General features: G+C 48.9%; 1 protein-coding gene across 2 annotated transcripts in view; it reads left to right on the plus strand.

Annotated features, from left to right (window-relative positions):
* Nucleotides 1-24214, plus strand: part of LOC137435183 (uncharacterized) — a 48510-nt gene that overhangs the window by 13139 nt on the left and 11157 nt on the right. The window contains exon 1 of one of the 2 annotated variants that reach the window (XM_078784582.1): nucleotides 11366-11552. The exons of the other annotated variant lie outside the window; for it this stretch is intronic. The gene's annotated coding sequence lies outside the window, so the exon portion shown is untranslated. Of the gene's footprint in view, nucleotides 1-11365; nucleotides 11553-24214 lie in introns of those variants that run through there. 2 annotated transcript variants of the gene reach the window in all.

Raw genomic sequence — 24214 nt, forward strand, 5'->3', positions numbered from 1 at the left:
TTCAGGTCCGAATCTCGCTCCCGACACCAATTGTTATGGATCTCTACGTCGGCCTTTCCCCCTTAAAAAGGGGGGATTAATCCCCTTGTCCGCGACTGACCGACGTGAGTCCTGGGGGTCCCAACGCTCCTTCCGGTCGGGAGCAGCCAGGGTATTTGGTCTACAAAAAGTCCCAAGGACCTGAATCCCACTCCTGACACCAATTGTTACGGATCTCTACGTCGGCCTTTCCCCCTTAAGAAGGGGGGATTAATCCCCTTGTCCGGGACCCCCAGGACTCACGTCGGTCAGTCGCGGACAAGGGGGTTAATCCCCCCTTCTTAAGGGGGAAAGGCCGACGTAGAGATCCGTAACAATATATATATATATACATATATATATATATATATATATATATATATACATATATATATATATATATACATATATATATATATATATATATATATATATATATATATTGTTACAGACGCGGTTGTGGATGTTGGTTTACCGAGCGGTTTGGTATGACCACGTCTGCACAGTTTACCCGATTATACTCGAACGTTTGCCGAGTCGCGCTACGCTAGGTCAATGAAGGAAAAGGACACAACGGCTGGGATTAAAATGACACGACACCAGGGATACGGTTCTCAAGACCTCCGGAGGAGATTATATTAGGGCGGAAGGTCAGATTACAACTACAGGAGGGACAGCATAGTAAGATAGGCACTTAAACACACTCTTATAATAGCCCCGACAGACGACAGATAAACAGGACAAAAACTGACTCACACGGGGATTGATGGCAAGGAAAGGCAGAATCGATGGCTCCAGGTGCACCTGGGCTCAGGGCAGGATTGACCCGGTCCGGTCTAGAGATGCGGGGAAGTCGCTCTCAGCGCTGGAAGGTCGCGACTTCTCTTCTTCAGTCGGGGGCGCATCTGACGTCACATCCGGTGAGTCGCTGCGTATATCCGGCGGGGAGTGACACGCCCTCGGCTTGTTAGCTCCGCCCCAGATGGAATCGGTCCGTTGCTTGTCATTGGGTGCGGGGGTTACCGGCTCCGCCCTTGACGAGGGGCCGACAGGCAGCCCCTTCGTGGTAACCCCGTCGGCGCACATGGTCATGGCGGCTAACCGAGCCGGTGTGAGGACGCACACTCCCCGCGCCGTCGCCGCGCCGCCCCCCTCTGCTGTTGTAGTTGTTGTTGTTGTAGCTTCTTCATGGGGAAGAGATGCGGGGAGGTATGGGAAGGTCCTAAACTCACTACTGGTGCCATATAATCACATTCTGGTGCAACGAAGAGTCAGAATTAATGGAAACGAGTCCTTAACTGACATAGACTAAGAATAACTAGCAAGATGTCCGAAAGTTGTCTACATGAGATGCGGTGGACCTGGGTGCGACATTTAATGGGGGAAATAGGGGAAGGTCGGCTCTACTGATTGTTGTTTACAGACAATGGGACTAGGGAATGGAGGATTGGGGATAGTTGGGGAGTATTGGGGAAATAGGGGAATATTTACAAGCGGATATGGAGGCCAAATTCCATATTCGCAACTATATATATATATATATATATATATATATATATATATATATATATATATATATATACATATATACACACACATATATACACACAGTGGAACCTTGACTTGCGAGTTTAATTCGTTCTGTGACCGAGCTCGTAACTCAAATTGCTCGTTTCTCAAATCAAATTTCCCCATTAAAATGCATTGAAATGCTATTAATCCGTTCCAGCCCGCCAAAAACCACACCAATTTTTTTTTTAATATACAGTATATATAAAAATATCTCGCGCTTTATATTTCACCTGTATGCAGCATACAAGTTGGCAGGATGGCCTGGACTGGAGGTACGCACACTTGACTCTAAAGTCTAAAGTGTCCAGCCTGGGTTTGAATCCCGACCCAGCTATAACCTGTCATGGGTGAATCACAGGCAGGGTGATTCATCAATGTGTGTACCGCTAAACTGGGCGCCCCGTTTGCGTCCCATTAGTTGTTGGATGTTAAGGATCTTGGATGTTAAGGATTGCGTGTTTTATATCCACAAGTTGTGGCCTGGCATGCTCTTCTCCTCTGCCGTTATGTACGTCCTCCTCGACACCTCGCTCATGTTTTTCGACGATTGCGTGTTTTATATCCAAGCACATCATCCTCTTCTTCTTCTCAGTACCGTGTTTTCCACAAAGAGAAGGCGAGCTATCGCCGGCATTCTGAACAAGTTGTGGCCTGGCATGCTCTTCTCCTCTGCCGTTATATACGTCCTCCTCGACACCTCGCTCATGTTTTTCGACGATTGCGTGTTTTATATCCAAGCACATCATCCTCTTCTTCTTCTCAGCACTGCACTTGCCACTCACTTTCTTAGGCCCCATGGTTAAAACTAAGAAATTTTCCGAAATAACCAAAATGCGAAAACAAAAATGCAGCGCTATACGACAGAGATACGTACTGTACTTGCACGGCAAGATAACCACGTGACCAGAACCCACCTGGCGGCGTAAACTCGAAATAACCAAAATGCGAAAACAAAAATGCAGCGCTATACGACAGAGATACGTACTGTACTTGCACGGCAAGATAACCACGTGACCAGAACCCACCTGGCGGCGTAAACTCGAAATAACCAAAATGCGAAAACAAAAATGCAGCGCTATACGACAGAGATACTGTACTTGCACGGCAAGATAACCACGTGACCGGGTGGCGAAAGCTCGTAACTCGGATCTCGGCTCGCATCTTAAAGCAATAAACCGCCCGAGCGACGGCTCGTATCTCGAAAAACTCGTAAGTTGGGGCACTCGTAAGTCAAGGTTCCACTGTATATATATATATATACACACACATATATATATTGTTGCGGATATGAGGATGGTATTTTTTTTATTGTGTGCTTTATTATTGTCTATTCTGCACCTCCTGCCTCCAGAGTTGTGTAAAGGTAAAAAGGGCGTCTCGGTAGTTATTCCATGAAACACCACATTGCAGGACCCGATAAAACCCTTGTTCAGTAGCTTATATCTTATTATGTGTTTTAGAGTAAGGCCTTGTCTTCCATTAGAATAATACTCCATTGCACCGAATCAATTAAGAATAGCTCCCCTTCAATACTTCCATTTCCCAGCCAAACTCTCCATCTGCGGGTAAAGCAGTTCACAAGCGTGGGATGCACGCCCTCTCATTTCGCTGCGATAGTGAATATGTGCTCCGTGCTCTGTTTGAACAGGAGGGGCGGGGTCGCCAGGGAGAGGCAAGCCCAGGGCGCGCCACGAAGGGCGGGGCTGTTCAGCCCCATGCCCAAATAAGGAAACAAGCCCGTGGCTCGCCACGAGGGGCGTGCCGTCGGCGCCATGCCCAAATAAGGAGACAAGCCCGTGGGATTACCATACAAGGTCACGAAACAGAGCACGGGGGAGAGGGCGGTACCGAAACCGAGGGGGGCGTGTCAGACCCGCGCTGAAGGTTTTGGAGAGAAGGGTGCGACGATCGCTGGGACAAGCTACACGAGGGATACGGCAGATGAGTCCAGGTGCGTAAGAGGGCGTGTCAGTCCCGCGCTGGAGAGAAGTGAGAGGAAGGGAATACGAGCTGAGCTGCGTGGAGAGGTACACGAAAAAGAAGGGGTCCAAGAGAAAGCTGAGGAGCTTTTACGAAACAAGCTACACGAGAGATACGGCAGAGGAGTGCAGCCCCGTTTCAACCAGCCACGTGAAGCCCTGACGGTGTGCGCTGTAAAGCCGAATACAGGGAGCTGCCGGCTCCTCGCTTCCCGCCCGGAGTGGACCTGCTCGCTGCGCCCTGTGATCCCACCTGCTCATCCTTTCCAGCCATTCCTGCCTGCAAGTTCCCCATTTGCGTACGTGAGTTTGTTTTGTTCGTGCTGTCCTGGGTAGTAACTAAGTCTGTATAAGCTAGTAATTTTCACTGTGTCACCTGCGTTTTCATGTCCGCTGTAAATACCCGTGACTGCTCTTTTTGCTTATGTGTGTAAATAATAATAAACCCCGTTACTCTTCTGTACGTCTTCTTCTTCCTCTTTGCATTCGTCGTCTCAGTCTTTTCCCGATTGAATAGCGGTGGCGCAATACGGCCAACGTTTGGGTGAATCGGGTTTAGTCGGGGAACAACTGTTCGGTCGCGGAGCCTCCGCTCGGCAAATATAACATCCTTAACCGCGTACTGTAACAATATATATGTATATGTATATATATATATATATATATATATATATATATATATATTCATATATATTCAATGCAAATGAGACGCCCTGCTCGTACTGTGGAGTTTCTACTATTTCTCACAGTTTGTTACTGATCGCGGTTAGGATGTTATAGACCGAGCGGTGGTTTAAAACCGCGACCTAACAAAACTCACCCGATTCCACCCGAACGTTGGTTGTATCGCACCCTAGCTGCTCAATGAGGGAAAAGACAAAAGCGACGCAATGCAAGAGGAAAACGGAGACAAAAAAAGGTTTGAAATACTACTACATTTATTCCTACTATTTACACACAAGCAAAAAGACAGATGTCACGTTTATTTACAAGCACATAAGACGCAGGTGACACAGGGAAGTACTAGCTTATCGTTATACAGACTTAATTAACCCCAGGACAGAACAAACAAAGACGACTCACACGGGGAATTGCAGAGTGGATTGGCTGGAAGGAGGTGCGTGGCTGGAGGTGAACGCTTGGTGGAGCCAACACGGAGCTTGGTGGAGCCAACACGGAGCTTGGTGGAGCCAACACGGAGCTTGGTGGAGCCAACACGGAGCTTGGTGGAGCCAACACGGAGCTTGGTGGAGCCAACACGGAGCTTGGTGGAGCCAACACGGAGTTTGGTGGAGCCTTGGTGTGACGGGTTCTCTCTTCTCTGTAAAAGCTCAACCGTCTTTTCTCTGGTAAAAGCTCAACTCTTCCAGTCTCTTGTAAAAGCGAATCTCTCTGACTCCTCTCCACGGCTTGGGCTCCCTTGTGTCTGCCGGTAAAAACTCATCTCCCCTGACACGCCCCTGCCTTGGGTTATATAGGCCCCCGCCCCTCAACCTTTTCGAACCTCCCTGATCGCTCTTCCTCCGCCCTCTCTAGCCAAACCCCTGGCTCATGGTTGGTCGAGTGGGGCTGGCTCACTCCTCCCCTCTCTGACGAGGTGGGGAAACGCCTTCCTTCCCCCAACCCTGCCTCGTGGTCAATGGCGGATGAAGGGAAAAACCGACCAAAATGCGGAAGGCGCTTCGAATTGCAATTGACGGAAAGGGGGGAATGGAAGGGAATCTATCTCTTTCACTGGTGCAATGGAGTATTTCAATTAATGGAAGACACAGCCTTACGCTAATACACATAATAAGGATATAACTGTCAAAAGAAAAGATATATCGTGTCCTGCATGTATGTTTTTATGGACTAACTACGGGAACGCCCTTTGACCTTTATACAACCACAACGGAGGGAGGAGGGGTGATATTTTACAACAACCTTTTACAACAACATTTTACCACCACAACAAAATAAAAAAAACACATTCTCATATTCACAACACTGCACCCTCCTCCCCTTAGGCACGTCCCGGGCCTATTACTTTTACCTTAGTGTGGCACGTAGGTGTAGTTCCCTCTACTTTTAACCTGACCCTGAGTGCGACAGTTTTAAAACATAAATAAATGTGTCCCGCTGCTCCATTGCACCCTACCTAACAGACTTACGCCCACAGTTAACCGAATTGCGGAATGGTCTTCAAACTACACACTGACGGTGGGAAGCATTATTTACACTGACGCTATTTTTATTTACAAAACTAACCCAGGACCTGTAATTGTTCTTTCTGGGGGGGAGACAGTCTGCTCTGCATCGACGCACCATTAAAAGCACCCAAAAACGCACCCAAGCACCAATCGGTGCAGTCACCATAGTTCATCAGTGTTCCATAAAAATAAACCAACAACCCCTAACCCTGCAGGTGATCTCTTGCTTCTTCGGCTCCCTCTGCTGGTTATTATTATTTGTCTTCCAGATGTTGTCATTCTCTTTTGCTTTGCTTACTGGCGGCCTATTTGCAATAAAGTGTGCCCAATGTGTCCTTCTTATTTATTTTATTTATGGCCCACAGGGCCGACTCGTGTGGTTCACCTGTGGGGCATCGGTGCCCTGTGGCCAAGGTCCGCCAGCAAGATTTCGGGCCCTCATGGCCGGTTCCAGCAGAGGGGCCATGCCCCAACCCATGGGGTCCATAGGTGGTGCTCGGCCACAGACATGTGGTCCATAATGGGGTGCATCGATGCAGACAGCTGGTTCTGGGAATTTCGGGCGCACAATGGCCGACCCACGCACGCTCCCCTCGGCGCCCAACGGCGCACAGGTCATGTGGGTGACAAAAGGGGAAAGACAATTGAGCGAGGGGTAAGGTCACAAGGGTACACATCAATAAGGCAATGCAAGGCGAAATGCGTACGGAGGGCGAAGTGAGAAAGCTCGTCCCTACCGTACGTCACCCCCCTGTCACCTACACTACCCTTGCCCTTACCCCATATGTACAAAAATCTACACATTTACAAATTTGTCACTACTGTCACGTCTTCCCCATATTTCCTCTATACCAAATTCGTCACCACAATCCCTCTATCCAAAATTTGCCATCACCAAATTCATCATCAATCCTCATAAGGAGGGAGAGATGGAATCACGCACAATGTCACACCCACGTCATGATGCGTCTCACATTCCAAACATTTGCACAATAAAAAATAATAAAACATGGCATGGTGTGGAGTTACCTGTCACCTCAGGTGAGTGGGTGCAGATGGTGCGAGGAGATCCTTCATCCTAACTATCCTCTAAATGACTTTAACACACTTTACACTACCCGGGGTCTTTCCCTGCCAATCCATTGGCCACTTACACTATGGGTTCTAACAACCAATCCCCATTGACCAAACTGTGGTGCTTCTCAATTTGGGGTCTCACTCCCCCGATTCATCTCCCGGTGCCCTCGCACAATTTCTGGGCCGCGACGTGTAGCTCTCCCAACAGGTCTACCCACCTGCACACCTCCACCACTGTAGTTGCCACCCGAGCTTACCTAGCTCCTCACCCTAACCTATCTAACTGGGGGCAGCCCCTCTCCTGGCTCTGTCACCCCATGGTGCCCTCTGGCACTGGGCTACCCGGGTCCGTCCTCCGGATCCTCGGGCCCCATCCACAACAACTACTACCGGCTCCCAGAGCCCACCTGCGGCCTCACCTGGCCGACATCCTTACAGTGGTGGAGTGCCCAAACCAACTACACACACTAACAGGCTACACGCCCAGCCATTTCCACAACACCAACGCACCCATCCACATACCATTCTGTCACCCGCACCACAGATGCCAATATCCAACCACAATTTACCTGTACCCTCTACCTAACACTTACACGACCCGCCCCGGGTATCCGTGATGGGGGTCCACTCTTCCCCCATTCACACCTTCGCACCATCCACTCCACTCCACAATTTCCACCATTCTCACTCCACGACCATCCATTCCACTACTCCATACCATTTATTCCATACACCTGTCTTTCATTCACCTGTCGTTGCACACCTGTGCAATCCTACCTGGTGCCACCTGCACCCTCCTCCTCTTCCTGGACCGTTTGGTCAACACAACACGCAATCACCACTACTTCCTCATACACTGCTCCATTCACCTGTTCAGTTGCACACCTGTGCAATCACACCTGTTCAATTCTCACCTGTTCAATCCTCACACACACGGCATCATCTCAGCTAACTACTCCCCTCTGAACTTGCGCTTCCCAGTCGTCCCTTTAAACTATTGCGCTCCCACGTCATTATCAACCACACTAATCTACCTGCGTCCCCACTACAGGTATCAGTCACTAACTAACCTTAACGTTACCTAATGTCAATCTCTTCTAGATCCCTACAATATAACCTAACCCACCCGGGCTAGTTTTCACTGCCATACACCCCATAAACTATAGCTCCTTTGCCCCACGTCTGTGAGGGATGGTGGATTTGCCATCCCACCACATCGGGGGTCTCTCACTATCAATTTTGTACACCTAAATTCCAACCAATCAAAAATTTGCCAATCACTACTCATCATCTGCCAATCATTACTGCCAATCCTTTGCCAATCATCAAATTTTGTTTTTCTCTAATTTTGGGTCCAAAACACTATCACTATCACGATCACCATCATCACAGTCCGCTATATCCTAGCCTCGGTGCGTCATGACATCATTAAACTCGGCTTCGTAAAGCCGAGCAATGAATTCGGGTGGTTTGGTTGCCTGCAGGTTGAATCCGTCCGGCTTTCGGTTCAAGGGAGGTGGTTTGGTTGGACCGAGATTCCACGCACCATCTCGGCGCGGCACCTTGCGGTCCCGGGCCCGATGGCTCCATCTCCCCCGGTCGGAACCCCGTCCCCACGAGGGGGCACCGTTCCGCCTCCTCCCACTCGCCCTTGAACCGGACCGGTCGCCTCGCCCGACAAAGCCCGGACTCGACCGTGCGGGGCGGGGCCAAGCCCGAATCGGCAACGACGCTTCGAAGAGAAGCGACGCAGCATCGACCCGCGCCGGGCCTCGCACCCAACAAAGCACCCCCCCTCGCACCGAGTGCTCGCATCGGCTATCCGTCGCTCTAACCACTAAACCGGTTACCATCGATGCTTCACTTGCATGCTTACAAGCATACGCTACCCCTTTCACCCTCACAAAACCTGGCGTTCCAACGCCGTCCGTACATTCCACCAACGCTCTCTCTGTTACACACCACACCTCTTGCGCACACTTCGGTCCACACCTCTCCTCCGTTACGTCCTCCGTAACACTCACCATGGGCGTGCACTCCGCATTGCTCTCACTCCCTGTGTCACACCCCGTACACACCGACGTGCATTCTCGCTCGCACTCGGTTTCACTCCCACACTTTATAACACACCCACTCGCCGACGCACACTTTTTCCTCCCACGCGTGCCATTTCCACTCACTCGGGACCCTTCACCAACGCCCGGGTGCTTCCTCGATCCCAAGCGCGCGAAAATTCTTTTGTCGCTAAACATCCTCTTACAAAATCTCCCAGCACAATACACAGCACGTCTCACCTTCGGGGTTCTTCTTCCTCCCTGCACCAAAACCTGCAAACTTCCATTTGGATTAGCGAGTACAGCATCAGGATGTGCATTTAGACTTTGAGCAATTTCCATTCCTTCCTCCGATTGTTGCTCTTTTAACTTTAAGTCCCCGGTCTCTCCAATTTCAACTATACCCATAATTTCTTTGTTCACCTCGACGACCGTTGGCTTTAATAAAACACCCTCCTCTACCTCATCGGTCGCCGGCTTTTCCAAACCCCGGGTCGCGATTTCTACCCCCGTCATTGTACCCGTGCTTTCCTCCGCTTCGCTCAACCAGCGCTTTTTGACTCGCGTTACCTCCTCGTGCACCCCTGGGACCCTTTCGCCCACCATGCGATCCATGGTCTCCCCACATTTTTGCATGCGGTCATCCATTCTGTTGGTTATTGCTTCAATTTGGTTTAACCATCGCTCCCTGTTCCGGTTCAAAAGGGCCTCCATTTCAGCCATAAATAATTGCATGTCTTCCACCGTTGGTACAAAGGGCGCGGCAAAATTTGGTGCCGCTGTAACCACGTGCGCGAGAGCGCCATTTAGTGCACCTGCTACCTCCTCAACCACACCTTCTTTACTCTCCTCCACCATTTTCTCCACATACATTTCCCCGAGGTCCTGGGTTACTTCTAACCCCTCTATCTCTCCCACCGGCATCCCGTCGCCTTGGACAGCCATGGCGCGATTTCAAAATTCGGGCTTTTCCTTTAAAACAAAACAAATTTCGGTATTTTATAATTTTGAGCGCGTGAAGCGCGCTCCGGGTCGATCTCACTCCCCGACACCAATTGTTACTGATCGCGGTTAGGATGTTATAGACCGAGCGGTGGTTTAAAACCGCGACCTAACAAAACTCACCCGATTCCACCCGAACGTTGGTTGTATCGCACCCTAGCTGCTCAATGAGGGAAAAGACAAAAGCGACGCAATGCAAGAGGAAAACGGAGACAAAAAAAGGTTTGAAATACTACTACATTTATTCCTACTATTTACACACAAGCAAAAAGACAGATGTCACGTTTATTTACAAGCACATAAGACGCAGGTGACACAGGGAAGTACTAGCTTATCGTTATACAGACTTAATTAACCCCAGGACAGAACAAACAAAGACGACTCACACGGGGAATTGCAGAGTGGATTGGCTGGAAGGAGGTGCGTGGCTGGAGGTGAACGCTTGGTGGAGCCAACACGGAGCTTGGTGGAGCCAACACGGAGCTTGGTGGAGCCAACACGGAGCTTGGTGGAGCCAACACGGAGCTTGGTGGAGCCAACACGGAGCTTGGTGGAGCCTTGGTGTGACGGGTTCTCTCTTCTCTGTAAAAGCTCAACCGTCTTGTCTCTGGTAAAAGCTCAACTCTTCCAGTCTCTTGTAAAAGCGAATCTCTCTGACTCCTCTCCACGGCTTGGGCTCCCTTGTGTCTGCCGGTAAAAACTCATCTCCCCTGACACGCCCCTGCCTTGGGTTATATAGGCCCCCGCCCCTCAACCTTTTCGAACCTCCCTGATCGCTCTTCCTCCGCCCTCTCTAGCCAAACCCCTGGCTCATGGTTGGTCGAGTGGGGCTGGCTCACTCCTCCCCTCTCTGACGAGGTGGGGAAACGCCTTCCTTCCCCCAACCCTGCCTCGTGGTCAATGGCGGATGAAGGGAAAAACCGACCAAAATGCGGAAGGCGCTTCGAATTGCAATTGACGGAAAGGGGGGAATGGAAGGGAATCTATCTCTTTCACTGGTGCAATGGAGTATTTCAATTAATGGAAGACACAGCCTTACGCTAATACACATAATAAGGATATAACTGTCAAAAGAAAAGATATATCGTGTCCTGCATGTATGTTTTTATGGACTAACTACGGGAACGCCCTTTGACCTTTATACAACCACAACGGAGGGAGGAGGGGTGATATTTTACAACAACCTTTTACAACAACATTTTACCACCACAACAAAATAAAAAAAACACATTCTCATATTCACAACAATATATATATATATTCATATATATTCAATGCAAATGAGACGCCCTGCTCGTACTGTGGAGTTTCTACTATTTCTCACAGTTATATATATATATATATATATATATATATATATATATATATATATATATATATATATATATATATATATATATATATTTATTTATATATATATATATATATATATATATATTACATACGAGGTACCCTTGCCATGCACAGGTGGGAAGCCAAAAGCAAACGCACAATGTGGAAACGGTAAATGCTAAACCATGGAACCAATAAATTCCACATTCCTGTGCCTCCTTCAATCGAACGTCAGGCATTGGCAGCAGGTTCGTGAAGGACTTGCATAAAAAACATACCCTGTCTGAATGGTTCTACACCCAGTAAATGGCGAATCTGCAAATGTAACGGTAAGCAAGTGGAAACCCTCATGTCATTTCCTCATTATTATTTAAACTCAAGATCTCTTTTCATTCTAAACAGCATCATTCCAATCATACATTAATTAATACGATAACAAAATACTGTGTTGAACCACGATTGCATCTAGATATTATCAAACCAGCCCATTGTCGTCATCTGTTCACTTCTGGATTCGGGAGCATCTCCATATCGTCAATTTCAAAATCATAATTTTATTGAGGAACTTATGAATGCTCCTGGAATTAACACCATGTGTGGTTAATGCAGCCTATCATCCTTCTGAGGTCGGCGAAATGAGTCCCAGCTTACTGGGATGAATGTGCCATTTGAGTGTCCTGTGTGGAAGTGATGCCCGGACCAGGAAACCAAAACACCTGACAAAATGAGTACATGAAGCAAAAATATGCCTACTGCTTACGTGCATGTATAATAATACTTATGCAGCTCAGATTATTATCTCTGCCACCAAAGGTGGATTGAGGTTATGTTTTCAGCTCTGTTTGTCTGTTTGTTTATTTGTCTGTGAATAGGATATCTCAAAACGTTGTCGATGTATTTGGGCGAAATTTTGTGGAGAAGTTGGCTATGTCACAAGGACAAAATGATTAGATTTCGGTAAAGATCTGGATGCGCATCTGGATCAGAGAATTTTATAAGTGATTCTTTACCATTGATTATGGGGCTGAAAGCGATTATACAGTGTGTATCAAAAAAAGGTAATCCGAATTCAAGGGGTTAAAATGCAAAGGTTATTTATTTTGACAATTTACATGTGGTTTATTAATTAAGAGGAGATCCTCAGCTTTCCATTGATACCTTCCATGCATCATTGCTGTCACACATCACCGAGTACATGTTCATTGAAAATGACAAGTTCACATCGCATTTTTACAAGTTTGGCTAATCGATGCAAGTCAGGATAATTGGTGCAAAATGAACGTCAGATGTGAACTTTTCTCAGGAATGATTGGCCTTTATGCACCCACACCTTCAACATGTCCACCTCCCCTTTCAACAAAAAGCTCACAGCGGTGGAGCATGCTCGTCTCACCATAGCCGGGTCATTGCGCAAAGCATCCACTTCATGTCGAATACGGCCCTGCAATTCGTCAAGATCACGGGGAGGAGTTACGAACACCTTGTTATTTAAATCTATTTATTACTATATTACAATTATTAAATCTATATTACAATCTATTCATCCCAAAAAAAAAACCAATTCCATCTCTTACAATGATTCTTTTCTACATTCCCTAAACTCTCCTGCACTCCACCCTCCCTCCAGCATCCTAAAACGTATTTTTGACTCGAAGGTCACAAGAAACTCATTTTGCAATAAATGTTCGTTTCCCATTAATCGTACACTTTCTAAAATCAAATCTCACCCCTCCCCTCCAAATCTTCCCCATCACCCCTCCCCTCCAAATCTTCCCCATCACCCATCCCTTTCAAATCTTCCCCCTTGCCCCTCCTCTCCTAATCCTCCCCATCACCCATCCCTTTCAAATCTCCCCCCTTGCCCCTTCCCTCCTAAACTCCCCCCACATCCCTCGCCTCCAAGACCCCCCCCCTCACCCCTCCCCTCCAAATCTTCCCCATCACCCCTCCCCTCCAAATCTTCCCCATCACCCATCCCTTTCAAATCTTCCCCCTTGCCCCTCCCCTCCAAATCTCCCCCATATCCCATCCCTTTCAAATCCCTCCCCTTGTCCCTTCCCTCCTAAACTCCCCCCTCGCCCCTCCCCTTCAAATCCCCCCACCCTAATTTCTTCTCAATTTCCCCCCTCTCACTCCCCCTCCTCAAAGCATCCTCCCCGCTTCTTCCCCCTTCCAACTCTCACCTCCATCTCCCCCAACCTTCTGCCTCGCTCTTCCCCCTCCTCAAATAACACCTCATTGTGCCTCACCCAATCACCATCAAACCTTTTGTCCGCCCCATCCTTCCCTTTCTCCGAGCTATTCTGAAATCTCTGACACACCTTCAACAGCTCTCCCTACCTCTTCCACCTCTTCCACATCTTACCCTACCCCTCCTCCCCCCTTTTCTGTATCCGATGCTCCCCCTTCCTCTTCATTAACGGTATGGACCTCAAACATCCGGGGCCTTCGTTCAAACTTAACTGATCTCTCCATACAGGTTGCTTCTGACAAACCAGACGTGATCTGCTTAACAGAAACTTTCCTCCTTCATGATGTCTCCGATTACTTAGTATCTCTCCCGGGCTACTCCCTCCTCCGGTATGATAGACCTGAGCCTCGTCCTGGAGGTGGGGTTGCTATCTTTATCAAAAACTCTCCTCCTCACTTGCCCTGCACTGCACTCTCTCCACCTCACCCCCAGGAATACCTCTGGCTACGGCTTCCCCTTCGCTCCCACCTCTTGTCCATATGTGTGTTGTACCGTCCACCAAACAGTGATGACTCCATCTACATCTCGCTGTCTGATAATATGGACCTACTTCTATCTACTCATCCCAACTCTCTCTTCCTCATATGTGGTGATTTCAATTGTCACCATGCCAGTTGGCTGGGTGTGGGTCCCTCTCTCACCAGCCATGGCTCCTCAGCAAAGGACTTCTGCGACTCACTGGGACTGACACAATATGTCAATTTCCCGACCCGGATCTCAGTCAACGGAGCATCTTCTCTTCTGGACTTGGTTATGACTAACTTCCCTGAAAATGTCTGCTGCTCTTCTTCTGCTCCAATCGGCTCATCTGATCATGTGCTTGTTAAAGTGGACATCTCTCTGACCATTCTCAGGGAGACTGCTCAGCGTCGACGAGTCTGGCATTTCACTCAGGCCAACTGGCACGGTCTTCAAGCAGCCATCAATCATCTGGACTGGTCTCCCATCTCTACCACCTCTGACATCAACTCATCCTGAGAATTCTTCCAAAGTAAATTGCTCTCTCTCATGCACAGATTTATCCAGTCTCGTCTTCAGTTGTCATACCCTTCCTCCCGTCCATGGTACACGGAATCTTGTGGTGAGGCTGTTGCCCAGAAACAACTTGCCTTCGTCTCCTGGAAAGCAAATCCAACGGAAGGAAATCTCATTTCCTTTCACAAAGCCCGAAACAAGTGTGTGTCCACCCTCAGGAGAGCCAGGAAACAATATCTATCCGTACTCAAGACCGAACTCTCTTATGTGTTTCCCTCTTCCAAATCCTGGTGGCGTCTGGTCAAATCTGTTTCTGATGTTTGTTCGCCCTCCATCCCCTCCCTTACCTCAAACGGCTACACAGCTGACTTCACACGTGAAAAAGCTGAATGCCTCAACTCTGTGTTTGCCTCTAAATCTTGTGTCCCAAACCCATCCCTCTCTGTACCCACCGTACCCAGTCATACCCAGCTGCTCCTGGACTCCGTGTCCTTTCCTCCTGACAAGGTGGAAAAGTTTCTGTCAACCCTCGACTCTGATTCTGCAACTGGACCTGACGGCATCAGCCCACGGGTCCTAAAAGCCTGTTCTTCCGCTCTTTCACTCCCTCTCCGCTCTTTCACTACCCACGGTCCTATTATATTGTTACGGATCTCTCCGTCGGCCTTCTCCCCTTAAGAAGGGGGGGTCAATCCCTTTGTCCGTGACTGACCGACATGAGTCCTGGGGGTCCCAACGCTTCTCCCGGTCGGGAGCAGCCAGGGTATTTGGTCTACAAAAAGTCACAAGGACCTGAGTGCCACTCCTGACCGCGAGCAAGGGAGGGACTCCCGCTCGAACCCCGGTTTTAGATGTTATAATTGCCGAGCGGTGTTAGCAACCCGACTAGTCAGGTTCACTATGTTTTTTTGTTCAAAATTTTTGGAGATTAGCAAAACTATACATTTTTGGAATATTCAGAGCATGAGGAATCCAAAAATTAATGTTTACATTTGCGTAGACACCTTTGCGAAAATGACACTCAGGACAGTGATGAAGATCTGTAAAAGCATATTCCTGAACGGTATAGACCTCGTAGGTCCTGTGTATAGGACTTATAGTTCAATCTGATACTTCCTATAACAACCTATAACTTCAAAGAACTTGCAATATCATGTATTATGTAATAGTTATATCACAAATATAAAGACAATGGTTTTCAATCACCTTTGTTTGTTGCTTTTCTATAATCCTGAGCACTATTTTGAGGCCTTTATTGGATTCCTTGACCCAGAAAACATAGGATTAGCATATTTAATTAAGTCTCTAGGTTGACTAGAAGCCGAGATAGCGCAAAATATGTATTTTATGGCGGCCATTTTGAAAATCCAAAATGGCGGCCATGCAGGTGTTTGTGCAAATGCCAACATTGATTTTCGGATTCTCCATGCTCTGATTCCAAAAATGTACAGGTTTGCTAATCTCCCAAAATTTTGAACGAAATTATATTTGTTAACATAGTGAACCTGACTATCTTCATCACTGTCCTGAGTGTCATTTTCGCAAAGGTGTCTACGCAAATGTAAACATTAATTTTTGGATTCCCCATGCTCTGAATATTCCAAAAATGTATAGTTTTGCTAATCTCCAAAAATTTTGAACTAAATTATATTTGTTAACAAAGTGAACCTGACTAGACGTTCGAGCCATTAGCAGAGACTAACCCGATCCTGAACGTTGGCCAAATCGTGCCACAGGTATTCAATTGGGAAATCACAAAGACGAAACGGATGCAAAGGAAAGAAAGGCAATGTAGGAAGAACAAATCTAATTTATTATTATTATTTACAAGACCAAAAGAACCAAGGAGAATGGAAAGAATAAGAAAATAATTACAGAAAGAGGGACGGACCAGAAGGACACAGTGCAACGCTAGCTTACCTATGGCAGTCTTACTTATTCCCAGGGACAAGACACACAGAACAAACTCACGTACACAGAAGGATGGACTGGCAGGAATGGTTTGGGACGGCAGAGGAGGGTCCCGGCAGATGGTAGGCGTCGAGGTCCAGCTTCAAGCGCGCGCTCTGATCCACGCGTTGGGGTCGAGGCGAAAACCCGGCAAACACAGCTCCGCTTCGGGCTGGCAGCGAGGAGCCGGCAGCTCCACGTATTCGGTTTCACACCGGCAGCTGTCTCACGCGTCCTCCGCCTCCTGCGCTCGACCTCACTGCTCCTCCTCCACTGAACTGAACAACTCCACTCAACTCTCTCCCGGTGGACTGCCGACTCTCTGACGCATCTGAAGTCATCTGCCGCATCTCCTCAAAAGGCTTGCGCGTGCGCTTTTATATCGCGCCTCGAGATCAACCCGCGGGCTCCCAGGGCACGCCTACCGGGTCGCTCACTCCAGTGCCGGTTGGCTGGCACGGGCTCTTTTGCTTCACCCCTGATGACGATGGGCGGCCAACGCCCTTCTTCTCCGGGTTTACCTCGTGGCTAATGGAGTCTTGCGGCAAAAACCGCATCCCCAAAGCAGCAGCGGCGAACGCAGTTGGAAATAGCTGACCAAAAGGGGAATTGGAAAGGAATCTACCTTATTTGAATTCGGTGCAATGGAGTGTCAATTAATGGAAGACAAAGCCTGAAACTAATACACATAATAAGGAGATAACTACTGAACCGGGAGATCTATGATTTGCTACGTGATTGTATATGGACTAACTAAGGGACGACCTTTGACCTTTACACACAAACGGAGGGTGATATTTACACAAGCTTCATTACACTTACAACGATAATAAAAAACACAACACAATTCTCAAATCCACAACACTGCACCCTCCTCCTCTTAGGTACGTCCCGGGCCTATTAAACTTTTACCTTTAGTGTGACACGTAGGTGTAGTTCCCTCTACATTTAACCTGACCCTGAGTGTGACAGTTTTAAAACACAAATAAGTATGTCCCCCTGCTGCATTGCACCCTATCTAACAGATTTACGCCCACAGCTAACCGAATTGCGGAATTGTCTTCAAACTACACATTTACGGTGGGGAGCATTATTTACAATTGACACTACTTGTATTTACAAAACGCAACCCAGAACCTGTGATAGTTCTTTTGGGGGGGGGAGACAGCCTGCCCTGCATCGACGCACCATACCAATAACCAGCACCATAAAGCACCAAAACGCACCGGAGTGCACTTTCACCACAGTCAATAATAAACAATAAACAAACCCCTGGTGCTGGTCTTCCTCTTTGGCTCCCTCTGCTGGCCATTATTCTTCCACATGTTGTCAACTTCGTCTTCTTGCTGGCGGCCGATTTAGACATACAGTGGTACCTCGGCTTACGAGTTTAATCCGTTCCGTGACGGAGCTCGTAAGCCAAATCGCTCGTAAGTCAAAGCAAATTTTCCCATTCAAATGCATTGAAATGCTATTAATCCGTTCCAGCCTCAAAAAAAAAACACCAATTTTTTTTGTTAGGTGCTTTTAAATAACAAAAATGTACTTTATAAATAACAAATAATGTATAAACAAGCACGACCTCGTATATACTGTACATAATACAAGAGAATGTAAAGAAATAAACTGGACCTCTATCCATGAAGATATGGAGAAGTTGTTGTTTGTGTGGTTGAAGGAGAAGCAGCTCGCAGGAGATACCGTGACCGAGAGCATCATGTGTTTGAAAAGATTGAAACTCGGATATCGAGCACGGACCACGAGGTGTTTTTTCTTTTTTCTTAATCTCGGTTTCAGTGAACTTTTGCTCTGTGCTCACGTGTACTGTACCTGTACCTGTAATGGTACGTCAGAGGATGGCACCTGTTGTCATCATATTAAGTGCAAGATGTTCTGCATCGTAAGTTGGTACACCGTGGTCTTTCGGCGGTGTTTAAGCCGGCCGTCTTGGCTTCTGTCACCATTGGCATTGAGTCTTTCGATGTAGGTAGGTCGTTGTGTGCCGGTGCCTTGGCCGAATTCCTTCATTGCTGCATTGTTAGCTCACCTGGTTTTTTATACCACATCTTTGGTTATCGGACCAGCGAATGACGTCATCTCCAAAGTATGGCTTATTCTCACTTGTCTTGGACGATCTTCTACTTCTAGCCTTCCACCGTGCATTTGGTGTCCACTGTACTTACTGTACAGTGCCTGGTAAAATTGATGTAATGGGTTTTTGACCGCCAACGCCATGAACCGTCATGAACCGCCATGAACCGTCAACGCCATGAACCGCTAACACTCAAAAGCCCATTTATCGCGCCTTATAAAGCAAAACGCAAACCGAAAGCCATGCCTCTCAAGCGAGGCGTGCTTCCGTGGTCACGTGATCCACAGGTGTAGCTCATTATACCCGCACGCGCGACACGCTTTGGCGGTCACGTGACCAGCCACTCTGGAGGCGGGGATCCCCGCCGATGACGTCACCGGCTGGAGCAAGGAGATTCCTCGCTAATGTATTTCGACGATTGCGTGTTTTATATCCAAGCAGAGATGCTTTCACGGCAAGATAACCACGTGACCGGAACCGGAAGCCACAACCGGAAAATTCAAAAAAATAAATTTTTTGAGCTCGTACATCGGATCTCGGCTCGTATCCCAAAGCAACAAACCGCCCGAGCGACGGCTCGTATCCCGAAAAACTCGTACGTTGGGGCACTCGTAAGCCGAGGTACCACTGTAATTTTAAAAAGCACAAAACGTGTCCATTTTTTAATTTATGGCCCACAGGGGGCCGACTACGGGTGGTTCACCTGTGGGGCATAGGTGCCACGTGACCGAGGTCTGCAAGCAAGATCTTCCTCCGGCCAACCTGGCCGATTCCAGCAGAGGGGCCATGCCCCAACCCGTGGGGTCCATGAGTGGTGCTCAGCCACAGACATGTGGTCCATAAGTGGTGCATCGATGCAGACAGCTGGTTGCGGGAGTTTCGGGTACACAATGGCGGACTCCCGCACGCTCCCCTCGGTGCCCAGAGAGCATAGTCCTCGGGTGGGAGACAGGGGAACAAAAGACAGGTGAGCGAGGGGTAAGGTCACAAGGGTACACATCAAACAAGGCAATGCAAGATGAGGTGCGTACGGAGAGCGAAGTGAGAAAGCTCGTCCCTACTGTACGTCACCCCCCCCCCCTGTTACCTACTCGACCCTTGCCCTTACCCCACATGTACACAAAACCAATCTACACTTTTACAAATTCGTCGCTACTGTCTCGTCTTCCCTATATCTCCCCTATACCAAATTCGTCACCACAATCCCTCTAACCAAAATTTGCCATCACCAATTCATCATCAATCCTCATAAGGAGGGAGAGATGGAACACAACACAATGACACACCCACGTCATGATGCGTCTCACATTCCAAACATTTGCACAAAAATCATAAACATGGCATGGGTGTTGAGTTACGTCACCCCAGGTGAGTGGATGTAGATGGTGCGAGGAGACTTCAATCCGAACTATCCTCTAAATGACTTTAATACACTTTACACTACCCGAGGTCTTTCCCTGCCAAACCATTGGCAATCTTACTCTATGCGGTTTTAAGAACCAAATTCCCTTTGACCAAACTGTGGTGCTTATCAATTTGGGGTCTCACTCCCCCGATTCAACTCCCTGTGCCTTTGCACAATTTCAGGTCTGGGTCGTGTGGCTCTCCCAGCAGGTCTACCACCTGCACACCTCCACCACTGCAGTTGCCTCCGAGCTTACCTGCTCCTCACCTAACCTATCTAACTGGGGAAGGCCCTCTGGCGCTCTCCCCACTCGGTGCCCTCTGGCACTGGCCTACCCGGGTCCGTCCTCCGGATCCTCGGGCCCCATCCACAACTCTAACGGCTCCCAGAGCCCACCTGCGGCCTCACCTGGCCGACATCCTCACAGTGGTGGAGTGCCCAACCAACTACACACACTAGCAGGCCACACGCCCAGCCATTTCCACGTCACTAATGCACCCATCCAAACACCATTCTTCCACACGCACCACAGATGCCAATATCCAACCACAATTTACCTACTCCCTCTACCTAACTCTTAAACTACCCTCCCCGGGTATTCGTGATGGGGTCCATCCTCCCCATACACTCCCTTCGCACCATCCACTCCACTCCACTGTTTTCACCATACTCACTCCACACCATCCATTCCATACTCCATATATATTCCATACTCCATGTATTCCACACAACCATTCTCCATACAACTGGATTTGCACACCTGTGCCATCACTCCTGGTGCTCGCTACACCCTCCTTCTTCCCAGGACCATTTGGTCAACACAACACTCACTCACTATTACTCACTCATGCACTGCTCCATACACCTGTTTAGTTGCACACCTGTGCAATCACAATTGTTCCTCACTCACTGCTCCATACACTTTCAATTCTCAAACACACGGCATCATCTGATCTGACTACTCCCCTCTGAAACTCGCGCTTCCCCGTCGCCCCTTTCATTATTGCGCTCCCTCGTCATTATTATCCAACTACCCTCTCTATGTCCCCGACTACCTGTCCAATGTTGCTACTTACCTTACCGTTACCTATGGTCATTTCTAGGTCCCTACACATTATCCACACCCTCCGTCGGCGAGCTTACACTGCCATAAACCCCATAAAACTATTGCTCCTTTGCCCCCGGTGGGAGGGATGGCAGAGTTGCCATCCCCTCACATCGGGTATCTCCCACTATCAATTTGGCTCATCCAATTGCAACCAATCAAAAATTTTCCAATCACTGCCAATCCTTCTACCAATCATTGCCAATCATCAAATTTTTCTATCTCAATTTCGGGTCCAAAACACTATCGTCATCACAGTCCACTCACTGGAGCCTCTCGGTGCGCCAATTCATCTCCAAAGCTCGGCTTCGCGAAGCCGAGCAATGAATGCGGGTGGTTTGTTGCCGGCGGTTGGATCCGTCCGGCATTCGGTGCAGGGAAGGGGGTTCGCTCAGGCCGAGATCCCAAGGTCCACCTCAGCGCGGAGTCTTTCGGTCTCCCGCCTGATGACCCGATCTCACCCTGCCAGAACGCCGCAACCAAAAGGGTTCGCCGTCCCGACCCTTCTTACCGGGCCGCCCGTTCCGCCTAGCGGAGCACGGACGCGGCCGTTCAGCGCGCGGCCCGGCGTGGATCCCGTACGGCGGTTCTTTCGAAACCGCCGCGGTTACGATCCCCGCTGGTTCCCGCGGCACACGAAGCCCGGCATGAACCGAGGGCTCGCTCCGGCTACAAGTCGATCTAACCGCTAACCCGGTTAACGTCGATGCTCCACTTGCATGTCCACACCCCGCGTTCCGTTCCTTGCTCACACATCCAGCTGTCTCCATGCTCTCCGTTATTGCACCTTCTCTTACACACCCCCCCCTGTACACTCATAGACTTCGTCACACACCTGACCACCGCACACCTTAGCACACACTCGTCGTTCGCACACCTCACCAACACACCTCTTCGCACCCCCTCCTCGGTCACATCCTCTGTGACAACCATGGGTGTGCTCTCCTTCGCACACCCAATCACGTGCTCCACTACCAGCTCAAGCGTGCATCCCCACACGCGCTCGACCATTCCAGGTCATTCCAGGTGTACATCCTTCCATTCCAGGTGTGCATCCTCTCTCACCTGCCACAACCAACTCGTGCTCCGTGTCACTCTCACTACTTTCACCACCACACTCGGTCGTGCATTCACCCTTACTCTTGACAGCGCACTCTGTAATCATGCACTCCTCTGTTACACACCTTTTTCACGCATCCTCTTGCGCACACTCTCCCGTTACACCCTCCGTAACACTCACCACAGGTGTGCACTCCTTCGTGACATCCCCTGTAACACTCCCCATCACGCGCTTCCATGTGCCCCCCCGCACTTGCGCTATGACCAACTCACTCTCGAGAGCACACTCACTCCTCGGCACGCACTTTTTCCTCACACACCCCATAGTTGGACATCCTCGCACACCTCCACCTTCACACTCCGTACCTGTCGCACACCTCACCCGCGGCCTCTCACGAACACCCGGGTCAAAATCAACACCCAAGCCGACTGAATCTCCCCTCACACCATATACATTTCCGAGTATATCGCCACTCACCTTGACACCTTGTCTTCGTTCCTCCTCCGCCACCTGCAAACTCTTTATTTGGTTAGCAAGCACACCATCACGATTTGAGCACCGACCCTGCACATATTCCATCACTTCCTCCTTTATCTCCCTCTTAGTTTCCCTCCGTCTCTTCTTAATTTCACTCACCCCCTCTTCCACATCCTCTAACTTTTGCTTCACCTCTTTCATTTCCCGGTGCGCCCCCTCAATTTCGTCCTCTAAGGCCACCTTGACCGTTTCTATGTGCGTCCTCACCTCCCGGTCCTTCGTCTCCATCGCTTCCGTTACCTCGTCCAACCTCTTTGTCAGCCCCTCATGTACCATCCGACATTCCTTCTTCGTCGCTATTAATTCATTTTTGATTTCTTGTTGTGTCGCTTTCAACCCTCCTAGTACCGCAGTGTTCTTTTCCACCTGCTCCACTAGTTCCTTTTGTCCCACCGTCAGCTGTTCCACTCCCCTCGTTAGATCTTCTATGCCCCCCTGTAACCTAGCCGTACTAGTTCTCACCTCTTTCTTCATACGCTCCTCACCTCGCTTTACCTCCTCGCGTACCCCCGAGACCTCCTCGCCCACACCTCGTCTTATCTCCTCCCCCATTTCTCCCATCTCTTTGGTAGATGCCGCCCTCATCTGTTCCAATTCATGCCTCTGAGCATCCAATTTACCTTCCAACCCGATTTTCACCTCCTCTATCTGGTTCCCCATCTGTTTGATTTCCCGGGCGGATTGCTCCCCTATTTCCCTCAATTTGCCTTCCATCTTGTCTTCTAGCCCCGTTAACCCATTCTTCATCCCTTTTATCCCGTTGTCTAACCCCTCAAATTTATTGTCTCACCCCTCAAATTTATTGTCTAACCCCTCAAATTTATTGTCTAAACTCTCAAATTTATTGTCTAACCCCTCAAATTTATTGTCTAAACTCTCAAATTTATTTCCCATATTACTTAACCCTGTCTCAATTGCTCACTGGTACCCCTCGCTTCGTCCCTCATTCTGCTTTCCAACCCTTCACTTTGGCTTCCCATTTTTTCGGTCAATTCACATCTGCTCCCCCTTACCTTATCCCTTATTTCTTTCATTTCCCTGCTTCTCTTTTCGTTGTCGCACTTCGACTCCGCCATATATTCGCTGAACCGTGCCATGAACTGCTGCATGTCAAAGCCCGCTGGCACAGCGGGCCCGGCTCTCGTGCGAGGCGCCATTTTGTGCGCCTGAACCCTCGTGCGCGAGGGCGCCATCTTGTGTACCTGAAGCCCCCTCAACCACATCCTCATTTCTCTCCTCCTCCATTTCCTCCCTCTGGTCCTGGGTTACCCCTAACCCCTCTTCTAATTCCCCCACCGGCATTCCCATCGCCTTGACCATCCATGGCACGATTTTAAATTTAGGATGTTAAAAATAAAATCTCGGGCCACTCGAAATTTTGAGCGCGCTATTCGCGCTTCGGGTCCGAATCCGACACTCCTGACACCAATTTTTACGGATCTCTCCGTCGGCCTTCTCCCCTTCTCAAGGGGGGGTCAATCCCCTTGTCCGCGACTGACCGACGTGAGTCCTGGGGGTCCCAACGCTCCTCCCGGTCGGGAGCAGCCAGGGTATTTGGTCTACAAAAAGTCCCAAGGACCTGAATCCCACTCCTGACACCAATTTGTTACGGATCT

The sequence above is a fragment of the Myxine glutinosa genome, chromosome 9 (assembly GCF_964187855.1).
Source record: "Myxine glutinosa chromosome 9, kmMyxGlut1.1, whole genome shotgun sequence".
Lineage (NCBI taxonomy): Eukaryota > Metazoa > Chordata > Myxini > Myxiniformes > Myxinidae > Myxine > Myxine glutinosa.